This window comes from Pteronotus mesoamericanus, unplaced genomic scaffold (assembly GCF_021234165.1).
Source record: "Pteronotus mesoamericanus isolate MK-2021 breed Mesoamerican mustached bat unplaced genomic scaffold, CSHL_Meso_final contig_20, whole genome shotgun sequence".
In the NCBI taxonomy this organism is placed as follows: domain Eukaryota; kingdom Metazoa; phylum Chordata; class Mammalia; order Chiroptera; family Mormoopidae; genus Pteronotus; species Pteronotus mesoamericanus.
The window spans coordinates 71831740-71851503 of record NW_026555085.1 but is presented as its reverse complement, the minus strand read 5'-3'; positions in this window follow the sequence as shown (position 1 = coordinate 71851503).

Below are 19764 nucleotides of genomic sequence, written 5' to 3'. Positions count from 1 at the left end.
GATACATGTTTTTTCTTTACTATTCACAATCAACCACTTTCTTCAGGTTTGAATTTTTTCTAGTATCCTGAGATGAAAACTCATGAATTTCAGTTCTTATATTTTAATATAGGAATTTAAGACTAAGTAAAGGTAACACTATTTTATCCTCTACCTTTTGATATATTACATTTTCTTTATCTAAGAGGAATCAATTCTAATTCCCATTGTTATTTTGAACCATGTAGCATTAAGAATTATAATTCCTTAATTTTCAAGTAGTTGAATATTTTCCAGTTTTCTACTGTTTATTGATTTCTAACTACTTTCCTTTATGGAAAGGTAGCAGTATCTTGTGATGTTAGTGCACTGAGGCTTTTTTTATAACCCAGGATATCATCAGTATGCATACTTTCACACTGGTAGGGCTCCATATACATTCATTTGGTCAAATTTGTTAATTGTATTTTAGACTTGTACACTATTTCTAGGTTTATGTTTTATTTTCTTTTTTGTTTTTGCCTGGTGCTTCTTTCACTATTGCAAAATGTTGGCATATTTTCTTTCTATAATACTGAATTTACTCTCTTTTAGTTATACCAGCTTCTTAAGACAGATACCATTTCTAACTTCTTGTAATAGCTATGTAGACAACTGATTTTTTCCCAGCCATTCTTTTTCTAATATTTAAAGCCCTAAATTTTATTATAAGCAGACTTGAATGTACCCATCAAATGATATTGTGTCATATTTGTACATATTCAGCATAATTTGTTTTCTAATTTCTAGTGTGTTTTCTTCTTTGAGTTATATAGTAATAATTGTGTCATTTGTATTTTTAAATTCTCTAATTTTTATCATTGTTATTGATTTCTAGCTTTATTCCAGTGTTCTCAGAAATTATAATTTATACTATTTTAATTCTTTGAGCTTTGTTTAAGATGCTTATGTGGTCAGTATATGGTTAATTTTGACGTGATCCAATATATATTTGTAAAAATTTGAATTATTCATCTAGTGGAGATATCTATATTTATACATCTATTTATATTATTATCTATCTACATATCTATCTAATGAGATATTGAGATAGAGACTATATATCTATCTCTATCTTTATATACAAGCATACTTATATCTACATATATGCCTATTTAATTTTATTAATCACTATATTTTAGCATTTAGCTTATGGTGAAGTTCTTCATCTTGATATTTATCCTCTTGAATATATGCTACAAAGTTATTTCTAATTGTATATCTAACTGCTTCAGAATTTGAACTGCATGATGGTCTGAGTCTTGTTTATTTTCTCTAAATTTTTAGATATTTATTCAGCTCTTCCTTAATGTTTTAATGGTAACTATTATATATAAAGACATATATTCCACATGATGCAATCATGTAAACACTCCTTCAGGAATGATTCATTTATTTTTGCTAGGCAGTTAGAATAAGAGCAGTTCCCTTTCTCCGAACCAGAGATTGAGATTGTTAGGGCAATTTCCATCTCTGTTAGGGCTGATCTATTTCTGGTATTCTTTACTCATTAGGTATCTAACTGAGGGCCTCTCAAGTGTTTCAGCCAAGTATGGATACCAGGCCTCTCTCTTAGTGGTCCCCAAGCACTCATTTTTGTGTCTACACATCAGTAAAACTGGCTAAAGCTCTGCTTAACTCTGTCCTCTTGTTACAATGTTCTCTTTGGCTTTCTAGACCTCTCATTTTCTTCAGCTTAAACATCAGCAAATACCTTGAGGGAATGGGGAGCACTACATGTCAGCACACTTCTCTTCAGTTCACTTTTAACCAGGTTATTCATCTCAGTTTCTGCCCACCTGGGTAATGCTGTCTTTAGTTATTTTTCTCTAGAGGAGTGACTGCTGGAAGTTCTAGATGCTTCTTTTGGCTCAGTCACTTGGCCCAGCACCACATTGTAATGAGTGAGTACATCAAAGTGCAAAAGTGGCAGAGAATGTTATTTTTTCCACAATGCATTTTCTTTTATTTGGTATCTTTTATACTCAAATTTTGGCTACCCCAATGCTCTCTGACAACCTTTAGCATCATAAAAGCTGATCCAAAATAGCTCTTCTTCCCAAATGCCGTTTTTTAACTTGGTCTTTCTAATATAGAAAATTTTTGAGGAAAAAAATAATGATTTTGTTTAGAAAAGATTGGTAATAACCTCTATTATGTGTTATACACCATTTTCAGTTAAACTTCTCAGATTGGAATTACGGTACCCTAAGTAGGTGGTATAAATTTGAAATCTAAACCCAAAAAGTGCCACCTTCCTTTCCTTTGATATCATTTTTAAAAAAATAACAACAGCTATAATTTCAATAAAGCTTTAGTTTTATTCTGGCTTCATATGATATTCTCAGTTTTTGACACTCACCTTACATGCACCCAAAGTCTTCTCTCTAGGCCCCTGTTAACTTTAACATTCCAGCAACTTGCTTTCCAAAGTGCATTAGTATGGGCATGTCTTCATTGGCCTGCTCCAGCTTAGTGACCTTTGAAGTGCTTTTGGCCTGCCAAGTATCATTCTGTTGTTATTTGTGGGCTTTTGAAGAAGTCCTTCTGATCTGAATTGCATATCATTATGAATTACGTATTTTTCTTTCTTCAGAACTTGTTTATAAATTCAATGTAATTTTCTGGGAGACACTCCAATAAACCTTATCTACTGTCTAGATCAGTGATGTAATCCACAACTGGAAAAAAAAGTTTGGATTTGTGAGTCCAGAAATACTGCTGAACACTGGTTCCTCAGCCTTGCATATGGTTGCCCAAATCTATTCCAGTAATACTTTATTATTCTAGAACATGAACCCAAATTTATTTTTTTTCTGGTAAAAGTACACAATTCGAGGTGTGTTTTTCCCACTTTCCAATGGCAAAAAGACTATATCAGTGTTTCCAAATAATTTTTAATATTTTTTCTCCAACATCAAAATCTTCAGTGACCCATCTTAGCCAGGGTAGCAGGGTAATGACTTAAACTTATAAAAGTGTGTTTGACACCTGCTTAATACCTCTGTCCAGAAAGTTCACTAATTTCTTAATATTTAAAAAGTTATAAGTAACTCTTTATAATAATTATAAATATTGAATAAAACTGATTCCTAGTTTGCATGAGAAATAGTTTTTGAAAATTAATATTTTTTCTATTTTAAAGAAAGCACATAGTGTTGTCTATCTCTGATTTTATAGTAAGTCCCTAATAGTTTTCAAACATTATGATTCGGATCACAAAGCAGTCTCTACTGGATACCTCTCTCTTTGCAACTGTCTTCCAAAGCTCATTATTGTTTCATTGATCAAGTTGTTTTCCTTTGTCTGAAAGTCTGGCTGTCATTGAAAAAAAAAGATATTTGCTGATTTAGGATAAGACTTTTAACAGTAGATGCCACCAGTACTTTTATAATACTCTGGCATAATAAATTAAAGTCATTTTAAAAAGGCTCACTTCTGTAAAGAACCAGAATTTCTATCAGTACTTCAGGAAAATTCATTATATTTTTATTATTTCCTTCACATATAGCACGACTCTTCCCCAGACATCGCCTCTTGTTTTGCAAGTCCTTAAACTCTAACTTACATCTAAATGACCCACACCCCACCTTCTCTTCTGCATTTATTTTATTCTTTTTAGAGAGTGTTCCTTTGTTGGTTTCCAGTGTAAATCAATGTAGCATTTCTGGCTTAGATAGCTTGGTTTTACCAATTATTGAAACTTACTTAAGGAAAAAAAATCATATCTAGCAAAAAAAAATATGCAAGACCATTTGTTGGGAAATACAGGAAGCTCTATATAATCACCAAATAATAATATCACACACACAATCACACATACGCATACCTCAGAAATTTATTGATTTTTACACTGTGATCAACAATTTTCTGTTCAGTTCAATATTCCTATGTATTGTAGAGAAAGTTTTTATTCCTAAATTAACTGCTAAAATCATGCCCATAAAATGTTTGTCTGGACATTTGTATTGCTTCTATTTTTAAAACAATTTCTTGGTTACAAAGAGCATTTGTTAATAAAATTCTCAGATAACTACTTTATCAGTAAGAGTTTGCAAACATATTATAAGTATAAATTTAAGAAACAAAACTAATTAATTTGCCAAAACATTAACTTCTCCTTGGTACAACTACATGGTTAAGAATGAGGTTGTTATCATTCCTTCAAACAGATGGCAATCACGGATTTTGAACCATTAAAATAATGTTCTTTAATAACATATATTTCGCTTTTCAGCTTAATGTTCACTTGCTGATCCAAAATAGTTTTGGACACTACTACTGTATAGATTCCTTAATATGTTTTTCTATCACGGAAGCCTCTTTATCCACAATAATTCTTGAGGAAGAAAAGATTTGGGCATTTGGGCATTTTTAATTTTCTTGTTTTATTTTGACTATAACATTTATGCTCAAATCAAACTATTTATTAATAAAATTACTTTCAAAATATTTATAATTTTGTCTTAAAGATCTATGTGATATTGATTGCCTCATGCTATTACTACTAAAATATTTCTTTACAAAGATGATATACAATGTTCAGTCTCACCTCCAATTACTCAGTAATAAGGCACACATTTGCCTATCTGACAGTTTTTAGATTGATTTACTTAGGATTACAAGATAATAAGCTGAAATTGGAATATTATGTTTAAAGAAAATAAGGAGTGAGGGTTTATTATACCATACAGAATACAGTAGTTCATGGCAGGTCAATACTACTGGTCAACCAAAGCCAACAACTAGAAAAATTGGGGTATATGCTTATATTTTTATTAGAAAACTAGAAAATAACTGAACTAGACAGTCTAAAATACAAGAATAGGGACAAGTGTTTGTAGCATAAGCTGTTGTTTGTTACTTTGTGCCTTGAAAGGGGTTTGTTTTGATGCTTTCATGAGAGGGAGAGATATTGAAGGCAAGGAGGCACTTGTGCTTGAGTTCAGTTTGCAGAATGTTCTGTTTCTTGAGCTGGGTGACTATTATGTGGTTCCCTTCAGTTTTTTAAAATTCATTGAACTCTTCAGTTAACATGTTTTCATTTTCTTGTGTGCTTTTTTTTTACTTCAATTGAATAATTTAAAAAATAAATGAAGAATAGCATCAAAATACACAAAGTAGAAAATTTTATAATTTTATGATATCTGGGAACTCGCTGAGCTGAGAAATGGAACGAGGCATAATTTAATGGTGTTTGTAAATAACATTTGATTGAATATAATTGTGACATGATTTGAATGCATTCATGAGTGTCACTGTTTAATTTCCAGTAATCAAAATTGTTTAAAAATACTGTTTGCACAGTGACAAGTTCACTATTTATAAAGCTAGCTGCTTGGACCTTCCTAGATTTACTGATGAATTTAACCTTATAACTTGTTTAATCCAGCAGACCGGCACTTCTCATTAAGCATGTGACATTATACCAAAGTGATGTGCCCTCTTCTGATTGTGGTCTCCATTTAGCACTGGTATTGCATGAGAGCAGTTTTCTCATTTTATCATGTAGGATCTTAGCTTTATCACTTTTTAGATGTTTGATTGTCATCTTTTCATGTCTCTTTAGGCTAAGGTCTAAAATTTTCAACATGAGGAAACTTTTTGCAAACTAATGATCTTCAACTCATGGAGGAAAATAAAAAAGAGCTTTCCAGTTAAGACAAGTAGAAAAAAATTATACTTTTAGTGGCAGTGGTATAACGTAGAAATCAAATTATTTTTCTCAGACTTATACCAATTTACAAAGCTCAAGACCCAAATCAGTTACTCTTGTTTTCCTAGAAATGCATTATGTTCTGCTCAATAGAGCCAGGAAGTAGTGCACACCAAATAACCTCCCTTCCTCAAACCCAAGGGAAAATCTGCTCCAACAGGGCCCACAGAGTCTAAACCAGCCTGAATTCTCAATCAAGGACATGAAGGCCATTGACAAAGGCTTAGCTGGTTCATTAAAATAAAGTGGGAATAAACCTCTCCATGCTCTTGTTCATCATGATTCATGAAATCATTAAAAACCAATGCAGAACTGAGTCCTTCTCCATGTCAGACAATCTTTGACAAGGTCAATTGCAAATTAATTACAAATAATATTAATTAATCTAAAGCATACTTATATTGAAATATTAAAGCAGGGAGAACTACCTATCATCAAAATCTTCATTCAATCCTATGAAGATAATAGATCAAGAGAAGTCTGTCAAGCAAGGTGATATAAATTGGGGACAGAAGTGTAAGCAGGAACCCCTTCATCTAACTTCTCCCATGCAATCAAAACCACCTTATTTGTCAGTGAAGTCAAGCCAGGCATAATGTTCAGAACATCCTATTTCTACCTTTTTTGTAATGCACAATGTGGTTTGCAAACTACTTAACTTTTGCCTGGAAAGGATTAACGCTTGTTCCTGGTTGTAGCTTTCGTACCTGGAGTAGGGTTACATCTTTCGAATAGTCCTGAAAAGAACTAGCTCACTTACCTTGACTCAAAAATATCAGGTGGCAGTGTGCCTGATTAGCAATTTACTGAAATGCCAATTTCTGATTGAATGGATGCATGAGTGAGTAGAATATGGAGGTTTCTTCTTTCTTTTCACCTTTTCTAATTTAGCTGCTTGTTTTTAACAAGCCACTTCAACATTTACCTAAATTTTAGACATTTTATTTATCCTTATAGCAAAGCTGGAGAAGGAATAGAAATAAAATAAAACCTGCAACCATTCATTTTCACATCTGTTAAAACAAAGCGTAGTGATGAAATAAGTGGGCATAGCTTATAAAAACAAAAACATTTGGACTATATATGGACTTTACTTACCTTTATCATTCCTCTTCTGTAATAATATAAATAATTAAATATTATTTTGGCTCTCCTGTCCTTCCCTCCCCCATTTCTTTTTCATGAGTTGTCTTTTTAAGAGTAGGAGAATGGTTTCTGTGTGTACGTTATGCAAACATACAGAAATATTCTCATAGCCTCAACTAAAGGAAATGGTAAGGGTGATGGTAAAAGAAACCAGAGCAAAGAGCTATGTGGTTTCATGCAAGTGCAAGAATTTGAAGGAAACTAATAATTTTTAAGTTTTTTTACATAATTTTTATGTAAAAACACAACTACAGAAAATCACATTAGAATCACTTGTATATTCAATAACGGAAAAATATGTCAAAGGCTTCGAGCCTCTTGGTTAAGAAGATAAAATAGTCATTCATAATACTATTTCTGATTGTAAATGTTTATTTGGAAAATTTAATTATCCCTAAGCTAGTCTTCTAAATAATTTGACCAGTTCATTAATTTTACCATGATGCTGTCAGATAGTCCCTCTTTGGTGAACTGCACTGTGGCTGGTTTATTATGAGAAGCAAGCATGACAGTGCTAATGAGAACTGTTAGCAACAATGAAACTGCAGTCAAACATTAATAAGCCTGTATAGCCCAAGAGCATTATTCATGTTCATTTTATATCTCTTGTGAATAGCAGAAAAACATGTATGTGCTCATCTAATACTGCTAAAAACTTTCATGATGATTTTGTAAATAATAAAATTGCTTTGATCTAATACATATTGTTAGCATGTGAGAAAAGAAACTTACACCTGCAAGAAATTCTATCTAAACTAATCCTGACTTAATCAGGCCCTGAAAGTGCTAATTCAGTCCTTGGTCTTCATTGACATCCTAATGAACTATGGCAATAACTGAAATGTTTAAAAACATTTCAGAAGGTCCCAACTTACCATGGTTCAACATATGATTTTCCACTTTACCATTCAGTAGAAACTATACTTTGAATTTTGATCTATTCTTGGGCTAGCGTTATGTGGTATAATACTCTTACCATTCTGGGCAGCAGCAGCAGCAAGATGATTTTTTTGACTAGGCTAATGTAAGTGTTCTGAGCAATGATATGGTTAGTAGGTTAAGTATATTATATGCATTTTCTACTTAAAGTATTTTCAATTTACAGTTGGGTTTATCAAGCCAATCGTATAAGGCAAATAACACCTATGCTAATGTAACAGTGAGCAAGTAATTGAAAGTTTCAGTCCGGAGAACAATTAAGTTTTAAATTATTGAATAGTGTCAGCTTCACAGATTACACAGCTACTTAATTAGCTCAGCATTCATATTTTCTATTGTATGTCCATTTACTTCTACTTTAGATCAGAAGTCATAGAAAAAAGGAATCTCCGAATGTAAAGAATATATACCTGGAAAAAATGTTCTCAGATAATAAGATTTAAAGGGTTTTCTTTCTAAAACCTTAATTGACGGTGAAAGATAAGCAGAAAAAAAAGAGCAGTAATGAATAAAATTAATAATTCATAATAGACCTTTAGGGAAATCACCTTTCCTAAAGGAAAAAATAGGCATTTCTTAATCAGATAATTCTCATCTACATATTTTTCCCTTTTTACTGTTTTCTAGACCTTTGTTTTAGAGTTTCATGTTAAAGTTGACAGTCAGTTGTTTAGTCAGCCACATACCTTGTCAATGAAGTTGTGATTTTTGTACCAAGAAATGTCTACTATGCTTATGAGACTTTCCTGTTAGTTTTATATTGTTACCTTAAATATACAATGTACATTACTTGCTGTGATAGGAAATAAGGCATATACAACACATATAACACTAAAGCTAAGGTATTCTGCTACAAAAAAAGAATTCCAAGTTAATTTAATAATTTAGAAAATAAGTACATGTTTGTCTAATTCTGCCAGTTTTATCTGTGTTCATTAGCAATAACACTTGCAACAAATATTCAGAACTAGAACTTCCATCTTACTTCCATTTACTCTGGACAAACTAATACATTAATCTCACATCAAATTACCTAAGATTATAAACCACAGGAACTCAATAGATGCACAGCACTATGTGAACTAAAAAATGCTTTGGAATATATATATACACATATATATTTAAATATATAATTTTTTTTCAGAAGTGAAGTCAAGTTTTCACATCAGGAGGGATAAGTCTGGAGGCAGGACAAGGGCCCAGGGAGAAGACTCATGTCATTGATCAGTGGTTAAAACAGAACATCAACATGCACAAACTTTATACAATCTTTATAAGTATCTCAAAAACAAACCAGAAATTTCAATCAAGCTTTAAACAGACTGCTACTTTTACACTGTTTCTTATAATGTAGTATTCTTCAATGTGATGCATCTAGAATTACTAGGTAGTTTGCGTATGATACTGGAATCTCCTCCCCCACAGAGATTTTCATTTAATTGACCTGGAGCTAAGCTGTGGAAACAGTATTTTTATAAGCTTTCCAGGTGATTCTACAAACCATTATACCAACATTTTGTCCTTAAAAACTATATTAACCAGATTGGGAGCATGTACCCAAGGAGAGAGCAAGAGAGACATAGACACACCATTCTCAAAAGGATTGTGTCCCTTCAGTAATTAAAGCTGGAATATTCTGGAGAATATTCTTTTATAATTTTATAAAGATTAGAAAAACCCATTGACACATAAACATACTCATACTTGTATATTTTGTCTACATGATCCCAAGAGTAACAAAAGTCCACCTTGATGTGATTCTAGGGTATTAAAAAAAATAATAACTCATGCAGAAAAATTAGTAATGAGAGGGTACCAACAGTGGCATACAGAATATGATTTTGTTCAATTTGTGCATCTTTGTATAAACCTAGATAGTCACACCAGTATGTCTTAAAACATTTTCTAAAATCATAATTCAACATGACTGGTTACCACTGCTTCTAGTAGGAATTATCATGGAAATATAAACAGGCAAATTTGCAATTGCTGAAATATAGAGTGAAAGTAAAATTGTAAATAAACTGGAAAATATCAAGGTGATATTTTACAAGAATAATCCTTTAAAAGTAAAGTTATGTGATTAGTGAAAGTAGTGCTTAGAAAATATTTATAGAATTGAATATGTATATTAAAAAAGAAGAAATCTGTAAAATCAATAATATATTTCCTCCATAGAAAAATGGAACAGAAAATTAAATCCAAAGTACACCAAGAAAAAATAATAATAAAAGTTGAAAAACAATTCAATGAAAATGGAAACAGAAAATCAACAAAACCAAAATCAGATCTTTGAGAACATCAATAATCAATATGAATATAGCCATATTCATATTGGCTATATATGACAAAAAAAACTAAAAAAACAAACTAAACATAACAAAAAAAAGACAAGATAATACATAAATCTCCAGTAGGAGAAATGAAAGATGGGAACATCGCTATGGATCTCATTGCAATAAAAAGGATAAGATAATAAAACACAATGATGAGCAAGTCCATGACCACAAATTTGATAATAGATAAAATGGACCAATTTTTTAAAAGACAATATTTTCTAAAACTTACATAAGAATACATATTCTGGATAGGCCTATATCTATTAAAGAAATTGAATCAATAACTAATAACCTTCCAAAACAGAAAACACCAGACACAATTGGGTTCACTGGTAAATTCTACCAAATAATTAAGGAAAAATTATACCACTTCTTACAATCTTTTTAAGACTGTAGAGATCAAGATTAAAATAGAAACAAAGGGAATACTTCCTAACTCATTCTCTGAGACTAGCATTTCCCTAATACCAAAACCAGACAAACATATTACATGAAAAAAAAATACAGACCAATATCTCTGTTTAACATAGATGCAAGAACACTAAACAAAATATTAGCAAATTGAATTTTAAAAGTATATAAAGAATTATACACGGCAATTGAGACATATCCTAAGTGTGTAGAGTTGGTTCAAGATTAAAAAATCAATTAATGTAATACATCATATCAATAGGCCAAAAAAAGAAAAATAACATAATCATTCAATAGATACAAAAAAAAGCATTTAATAAATCCAACACCTATTCATTATAAAAATTCTCAGTGATGCAAGAATAAAGGAGAATTTTCTCAATTTGATAAAGGATTTATACAAAGACCCTAAAACTAACATCATACTTAATGGTGGGAAACACAAAGCTTTCCCGTTCATATCAGATACAAGGCAAGAATGCCTCCTATTACAACTCCTTTTTAACATTGTACTGGAGATTCTAGTTAAAGCAATAAGACAAGAAAATATAAATAAAATATATACAGATTGTTAGAAAAGAAATAAAAACAGCTTTTATTCACAGATGACATAAATATCTACATAGAAAATCCAAAAGTATCAACAGAAACTCCTTGGAACTAATAAGCAATTATAGCAAGTTTGTAGGATACAAGGTCAATATACAAAAAAATCAATTGCTTGCCTATATTCTAGCAATGAACAAACAGCATTTGAAACTGAGAACACAATATCGTTTACATTAACTTTCCCAAACTGAAATATTTACTTACAAATCTAACATTCATGTACTAGATTTTTCTCGCATGAGAAATTGAGAAATTTCTTACATGACAAAACTCTGATAAACAAAATTGAATTATTAAATAAATGAATAGATATCCTGTGTTCATGGATAGAGACTCAATATTATCAAGATGTCAGTTTTTCCTAACTTTGTCTATAAATTCAATGCAATCCAAATCAAAATGCCAGCAAGTTATTTTATAGATATTGACAAACTAATTGTTGTATCTCATAAAATAAAAAATTAAAAGACACTCTGTTATTGGTGTTAGTCATTTTTTATTTTCATTACACAGTGTCATTTTCAAGATTGTTTACATTTACAGAGCTGTTATAATCATTTAAAAATAAGGAGAATGAAATATGCCTGAATCTATGGAATTAAACCATTCACTTCTGCTTTCAGAGATACTCTTTTCTTCATAACTACAAAAGCTGCATTTGTTATTCATACATGATAAGAAATTGTTAAATCACTGTGACCAGCATCTTTGTCAACCAGGCATTCTGGGTGTCCCCCCTACCCCGCCCAGGACAGATATAGGCAGAACATATTTTTCCAGCCTTGTAAGAGGTAGAAGAGGACCCTTAGGTGATGTCACCATCATATCACTCTCATATGTAAAACCACCTCCCAAACACAAACACACATTCCAAAGGAAAACTAAATGAAAGAAGGACACAGGAAAATACAATATGAAATCAGAGCCTGAAGGCCAAGAGCAACAAACAAAAGGAAACAATGCAGGTACCTTAGGGTGGGTACCAATAGGAAAGTTTTGATCTGATAGCTGAGCCTTGTCCCGTTGTGAACCCAGAGGTATGCATTGAGGCAGAACTTTAAGGGAACTGAAGCTGCTTCTGGTAAGTCACTCTCCCTGGTGACTGGCCAAAGCAGAAGCAATCTTGGAGAAAAATTGACCAAATTTGGTCTTACAGCATTCCTACCGATGAAGATCAAGTAATGTGAGATGCTCTCATACACATTTATCATTTGATTTGCTTATTACTCTTTCTAGGTAACACAGACCTTCATTCTGGGATTATTTTCCTTCTCTTTGTAATATATCCCAGAGAATTACCTTAGTACAGATCTTTTTGGGTTTTATTTTAATTCATAATTTTTCGTAAAAGGTAATATTTCTGGAAATTTTAAAAGGTGGGTTGACAGTCACTTCCCCTTCAATGATTTCAAAACATTATTCTCTGGCCTCAATGGTTGTTAACTGAGAATTTGATTATTGACTTATTACTGTTCTTTCATCTGGGTCTTCTTTCTTCTGGCTTCATAAAAGATCTTTTTTCCTTTGTTTTCTATAGTTTCACCATGATGTGTTTGGACTCAGGTTAATTTTTGTTTACTCTTTGTGATATGTTACAAATCCCAAATCTGTAAATTTTTTTTTCTTTAGTTCTGAAAAATTGTACTCATTTTCTTTCAAATATCACTTCTTTATTTGCTATTTCTCCCTCTGTGATTCTATGTTGACACATGTTAAACCATCAGATTCTCTCAGGTAGCTCAGAGCTTCTCTTTAATGTTTATTTTCTGTCTTTCTGTGTAGCATGTATAAGTTTTGTTTAGATATATCTACCCGCTTACCACATCTCCGTTCAGCTGTGTTCTCATGGTTTTAGTCATCCAATAAGCTTTTATTTCATCAAGTATGTCTTTTAATTTCTAGAACTTCAATTATTTTTTTTCCTCTCTCAAACTTATTTGTTCATTCCTAGATATTCTTTTATCTGTAGCTCTTGGAATACTTATCTGTTCCTTCCTTTGCCTTGTACTCTGATTAAAACTTTGGCTATGAATCCAGATAAATATTGTATTAAGAAGATTGATGATGACATTGAGGAGGTAGGAATATTTGCTCTATCAAATTATATTTTTAGTCTATAGTAATTATAACAGTGTGGAGCTGGGCAGAACTTAACAAGCAGACTGAGGAAGACAAAGGTCCTAGGAAATGACCCACACCTAAGTGGAAATGTGATACTGGGGCAAAGGTGGTGCTGCAGAGCAGTGGGAAAAGGACAGCCTATAAAATTGTGTGCAATGCCTAGTTATATTCATGAAAAGCAAGAATGTGAGAGTGCATTAGTTTGCCAAGGGTACCAGAACAAAACGTCAGTGCGGCTTAAAAGACATAAAATCATATCTTTCACCGTTTTGGATCTAGCAGTGCAAAATCGAGGTGTTGGCAGGCGTGGTTTCTTCTGAGGCTTCTCTCTTTGGCTTGCAGATGACTGCCCTCTCATTGTGTTCTTACATAGTCTTTCTGCTATTGCATGTGCATCTTTGTCCAAATTTCCCTTCTTAATATAATAACAGGAGTAACATTGGATTAGGCCCCACCCTAATAAACATTTAACTTAATCATTTCTTTAAAGCTTCTATCACCAAGGACAGTCATATTCTGAAGTATATGGAGTTATAAATACCACATGTGAATTTATGGGGGGACACAATTCAGCCCATAACAGACACCTTACATAAAAATTAATGATACATGGATTTGGAACTTAGGTGTAAAAAACAAAATTTTATTCTGTTAAGCATGCAAAAATTATTTTCACCATGGTATAGGGAAGGATATATTAAATAAGACACACATGCACATACACATGCTGACCAAATTGACTATATTAAAAAATAATTATTTTTCTTAAAGAACACTATAAAGACATTGAAAAAATATATCACAAACTGGGAGAAGATATTTACAATATTTATAACTTCTAAATAGTTATAATGAAATATAACTATTTGAGATAATGAAAACTTCTGAGATAATAAAAACTTTTAATTGAAATTACAATAACCTACTTAAGGAGAGTGATAAAATTTCCTCATTGTGCTGATATCTGGAATTTATTTTAGCACAAGATTAGAAATTTCAAGGGTGGCGTATACACAGTTGATATGCTTGAAAAGATTGCAGCTTTAAGAGTTTAGAAATATTCTGTCATTACTATGTCAAGTAATCAAAAAAGACCCGCAGAATTAAACACTGAGAGTTAGATATATAGAGAAAAAAATGATTAAAGAGGAAAATGACTCTAAGCTTCACTCAGAATTCACTAATCATTTTGGGCTGATGAGCTTATCAATATGCCATCTCTACCTCTCCATACTCATTAACATAGGTCAATGTCTTTTGATTTTCATCATAATAACAATGATAAGATATTACAATATCTAAATTTACTTTGAAAATGGTTTGGATGATAACCATCACTTGTCATTCAAGTTCAAGCTTACTATTATGTTCTCAGTTATATTTATCTTGATGCTTTTAATTGTAGCAAACTAATAAGAACATGTGCACATGTGTGCATGCATGCATGTGTGTGTGTAGTGTTCATCACTGCTATGTGAGGATCAAATGATGTCAGGACAGTACGTATGAATAAATATCCTTCAATAGTTCAACTACAGGAAAATGGTGGAATAACTCATCAGATTTTACATGACAGCATAGATATACCAAACTCACAATGACCCAAGCGATAATATCAGCATATAAGTCACACTGTGACAACATTTATTTTCAACAAAATGCCAACTCATACATCAAATCAGTTATTTTTATTAGAATATTATTAATTTTTAAGTTTTGTTTGTACTTAACTTACACATTTGCTTTTGATTTGTAGTTGTAGTTGTAATAATTTATAGATTATGTTTGTATATATTTAGGAAACACTAGAATAAAATAATTTAAATAACCCTCAGGATATGTGAACACATCTCTTAAAAACTGGTGTTCATACATTACTTTTATATGAACACAGTTTTACATTTTTACTTTCCTTTTATATTTCATTTTTTTCTACTAAATAAAAATATCTAAGAAATAAAATGCTTCTCTTACAGAGAAGAAAAATTAGTAAGAAAGCATCTATGAGTCACTTGCTATCTTAGTTTTGACTCTTATAATGGACCAAGTAATGTCTAGATGTTGAGACATTCTAATCTACTACCATTTTAAACAAAAAAAAAAATATTAATGTCCCAGTAATTTTCTAATTTTTATTTCTTTAGATTTAATCTTGGATTTGGGATGACTAAATATTTGTCATAATTTAAAAAGTCATGGATGAACAAATGAATGAATGAATGAATGAATTTCTGTTATAAACCATAAACATACACCAGATACTTTGAGAATAATATCTTTCCAGGGGAATCAACCTTTGTAATTATATAACACGTTAAAATTGCTGCAAGATCCCATCAAGAATAACTTTTCCCACTAGGGGTATAAGTTTCCTTTAGACAACTTTTGAATGAGTTTCCTGAGCCCTTAAGGTAAATTGAAAGATTTACTCACCACTAGAATAAATGGAATCTGAAATAAAGTCACTTTACTCTAACAAATGATTCTTATTATTCAAATCCTAACATTGCCATTACAAATAGTTGGAAGTCATTTGGCTTAGCTATAAATTGTTCACATATAAATAAAAAAAAGAAAAAATTATTTGAAAAATGCATTAGCATATTAAAATACAAAATGGGAATAGGTATCTAAAAACAAAATCATAGGGCTATGTTTTTGTAATGTGTTGTAACAATGACTTAATTAAGGATCTGGTAAGATTTAATAGTAATATTAATTTTGCAAAGACAGACTAACAATTACTCTGAGTCCCAATGCATGGATATTTGTAAAATTTAATTTTTGAACTAAAAAACTAACTCCCAGTTAGAGATTAATTATACTCTTATATAGCACTGTCACATTGGTACATTAAAATTTATCTGACAAGTCTGATGGTCTATAATACAAAAATCTTAGGCACTAAAGTGGAAAAAGCATATATCCCTATTTTAATCTCCAGATTTACTGTTTAATTTTTGGTTAGCCACCAAAACTATTTGAGCATCAGTTTCCTCACCTATAAAATACATAAAATAAAAATTTTATCATAAGTAAATGCAAGAATTAAATTATATACTATATGTAAAAATTAAAGGGGAAGGATTGAGAGAGGGAGGGGGAGGAGGCAAAGGAAAGTGGTGGGGGGAAGGCAGAGACAAATGTATTTGAAAAAAATAATTAATTAATTAAAAATACATAAATAAATTATATACTATATGTAAGAATCTTAGCATATAGTAGTTTGTAATAGCTTAGTAATTACTATTTTTACATTTCCACAGTTATCTTTCTATAACTAAAATGCAAGTTGTCAATCATGTCTAATTTATGCTTAAGTTTCTTATATAACTCCTAACATGGAAAAACTGTCCAAAAATGTTTATCGAATGAACATGCATTGTCAACTTACTGCATAGGCTTTCAGTTCTCAAAAGCTGCCACAGAGAGGCAATAGAATTCTGATTAGATAACTATTTAAACAGATGCAGATTTGATATTGAATGTTTTACATATAGGAAAATTATACTTGGAAATCTGAATTTTTCCAATTAAGGAAAATTGTTATATAAAGATGCAGAGCAGCTATAGTTGTTTTAGCTTATATGCATTAAGTCAACTTATAATCCACTGTACTAAAAATGCAACTATAATATTTAATATCTGTATACATGCTTACATTTTATAAAATGTTTTCATATACAATAACTCATAAGGTCAGAGAAAAGTGTTATATTAAACATTCTTAAAAAGAGGAGAAAAAATTATGTTTTTGCTCAGGTTTTATAGTAATTGCTTTTTTGGTGCTAATAATATACTAGGTCCCTAATAGGTGTAAATTCATATTTCATCTAATAAATTAATAGGATAATAATGGAACTTCATTAATTTCATCTTCCAATAACATGTTTCAAAGTCAACTAGAAGAGGTTTAATTTAATTCAAATTCTGTTTGATATACTTCTTTAAGCATTTCAAATTCACATACAATAAACTCTACATTTTAAAAAAATAATAAGAAAGAATAAGCGTTAATTTTACTCTATAAATTAGAAAAAAATTTTTTGTGGTCAGGACAATTTGAAATTCTAGACTAATTCAAGTGATATGCATTTCATCATTTTTTTCAATGTCTTAGAATAGTTCTTATAGTTTACTTCAATAAAAATAAAATTTCAAGTAAAAAAATAAATATCAAAAACGTATAAAGAGTGAACATTCAATGAAAGCATGGACATGCCAAGATATAATAATTTGAAAATTTCCATTTTAAAACATTTAAAAAGGGAAATGGCTTTAATGTCCACATAGAAATTTCCATTTATGTAAAACACACATGAAAAAATGCACCTAAATTAAGCTATTATAAATCTTAATAGCGGTTAGCCATGTGGGCAGTAGAGACTGATAAGGAACAGGAAAAAATTTTATTGCATTGCTAGTATTCTGTTTTTTAACCTGCATGTTATTACATGTATAAGTTCAGTTTATGACAATTAATCTAGTTTTACATTTATGTTTGCTCTTCTGTGAACTTATTATATTTTGACAACTTTAAAAAAGTAAAGAATATTTTTCAATCAAAGGAAAGTGAAGAATTTAGACATCATAAAAGTAAAATTCATCATATGCGTTATAGGAAACTTTAATGGAAAAAATCAAAGAAAGAATAGAGGGAAAGTACAAAAAATTATAATTCAAGAAAACTTCCTTTAGTAGCAAACCAAAGTTAACACCCTGAAAGAACATGTCTTGTTCCTGAGAAAATAATCCAGAGTTACTAACGCTGAAAGGTATTTCCAAAAAATTAGAAGTTTTAAAAAAATCAAAAACAAAGAAAACCTTGAGGCAGGCCAGTAAAAAATCCAAGTAAAAAGACAGAATGGGGGACAAAAAAAGGAAATCTTCATCACTTTTCATCCTCAATTCTTTAAGACAGAGAAATGTAGACTAAATTAAACAAGACACCCAAAGAAAGAAAATATAAGTGTAAGCTTTAGGCAACCAAAATGACTAGAGATAAAAATCAACATAAAGACCAGTGGTATTAAGTTAAGATGAGGACTAATTATAAATTGTAAATAAAAGCACTTTGTATTTAATTATAATATTGCTGATACAAATAATTGGAAGGGTCCCTGTGACATTTACAAGGATAATTAATTTGGTATTAAATTTGCAACACTTAAATTCATGCATCTTCCTACTGACCCAAAAAACTTGAAGAGGCAAAGGAAAAAAACAGTGATTACCTTAATATGTTATAAGTAAAAACTAGAATGACAGCTGATTTGCAGAAGAAATAGTAAGTACCAGTCATTGTTAAAATATCTTTGAAGTGCTTAAAATTAACTTTAAGCATATAATTTTATATCTCTCAAAATTATCTTTAAAAAATGAAAGTATATTTCCACCCAGGAATATGATAAAACATCTTGCAGAATACCAATGCTCCATCTAAGAGCTAGAAAAACCATATTAAATTACAACAATAACAGTAATAAACATTTACACAAGTAATGAAATAACTAATGAACAACCAGAAAAACAGAATTCTAGAGAAGTAATAACTGTAAATAGATTAGCTAATATTTGGCAATTACATTTTTCCTTTGATATTTTCTCTAACTAAAAGCAGAGCAAGGGGTTAAAAACCTGGATATTTCCTAGACAGAGGCATACTACTAGGGGATATAGAGATCTGAAGAGTTTGGCAAATTTTAAGAATTAAGGAACAAAATTAGAGGCTGGAGGGAACAAAATCCTAATGAGAAAATATGAGCAGAATACTGAGCTTAAATGAAGCAAGTTTTCTCATCAATACTTTGAAGACATTGGAAGCTAGATGAGCAAAGAAGGTTTTTTTTAAATGTACTAAGAAAACTTTTACAAAAAGAGTTTCTTAATGTCTTGATGTGTCGAAAATAATTTCAGTCAAGGACATACCAGTAGGATGTATATTCATGAGGACTAACCTCTCAATAACTTACCAGGGTATTTTGCTCTAGGAGATGGGGGAAACAGAAGTAGATAAAGCAATATCAAATCTGCAAAACAATTTGACTCGGCTGTTTATGACTAAACTAAGATAATGATCACCATCCTATCTCCCTAATAAAGAAATGGGTGGACTTTACTTGAAAGAGTGATATATCATATGGAACACATACCATTTTTATCCACAAGTCCATAATTGAATCAAGGAGTGCTGTATTAGAGTTTCCAAGATATGAGAAAATATAACTGGAAATCAAGAAATTGAAAGGTTTATTTGCAATTCAGATACTGGAATATGCTCATAAAATCTTTAAACTAACTATGATTAACATATTTCAAGACATAGAAGATGGAGAAAATATTTTTGTAGATGGAAAAAAAATCAAAAAGGAAATCTAAAATTCAAAAATGTAATAATGGAAATAAACATTCAATTTGCATAATAAAAAAATTAGAACAGCAAGAACAATATTGGCAAACTGATAA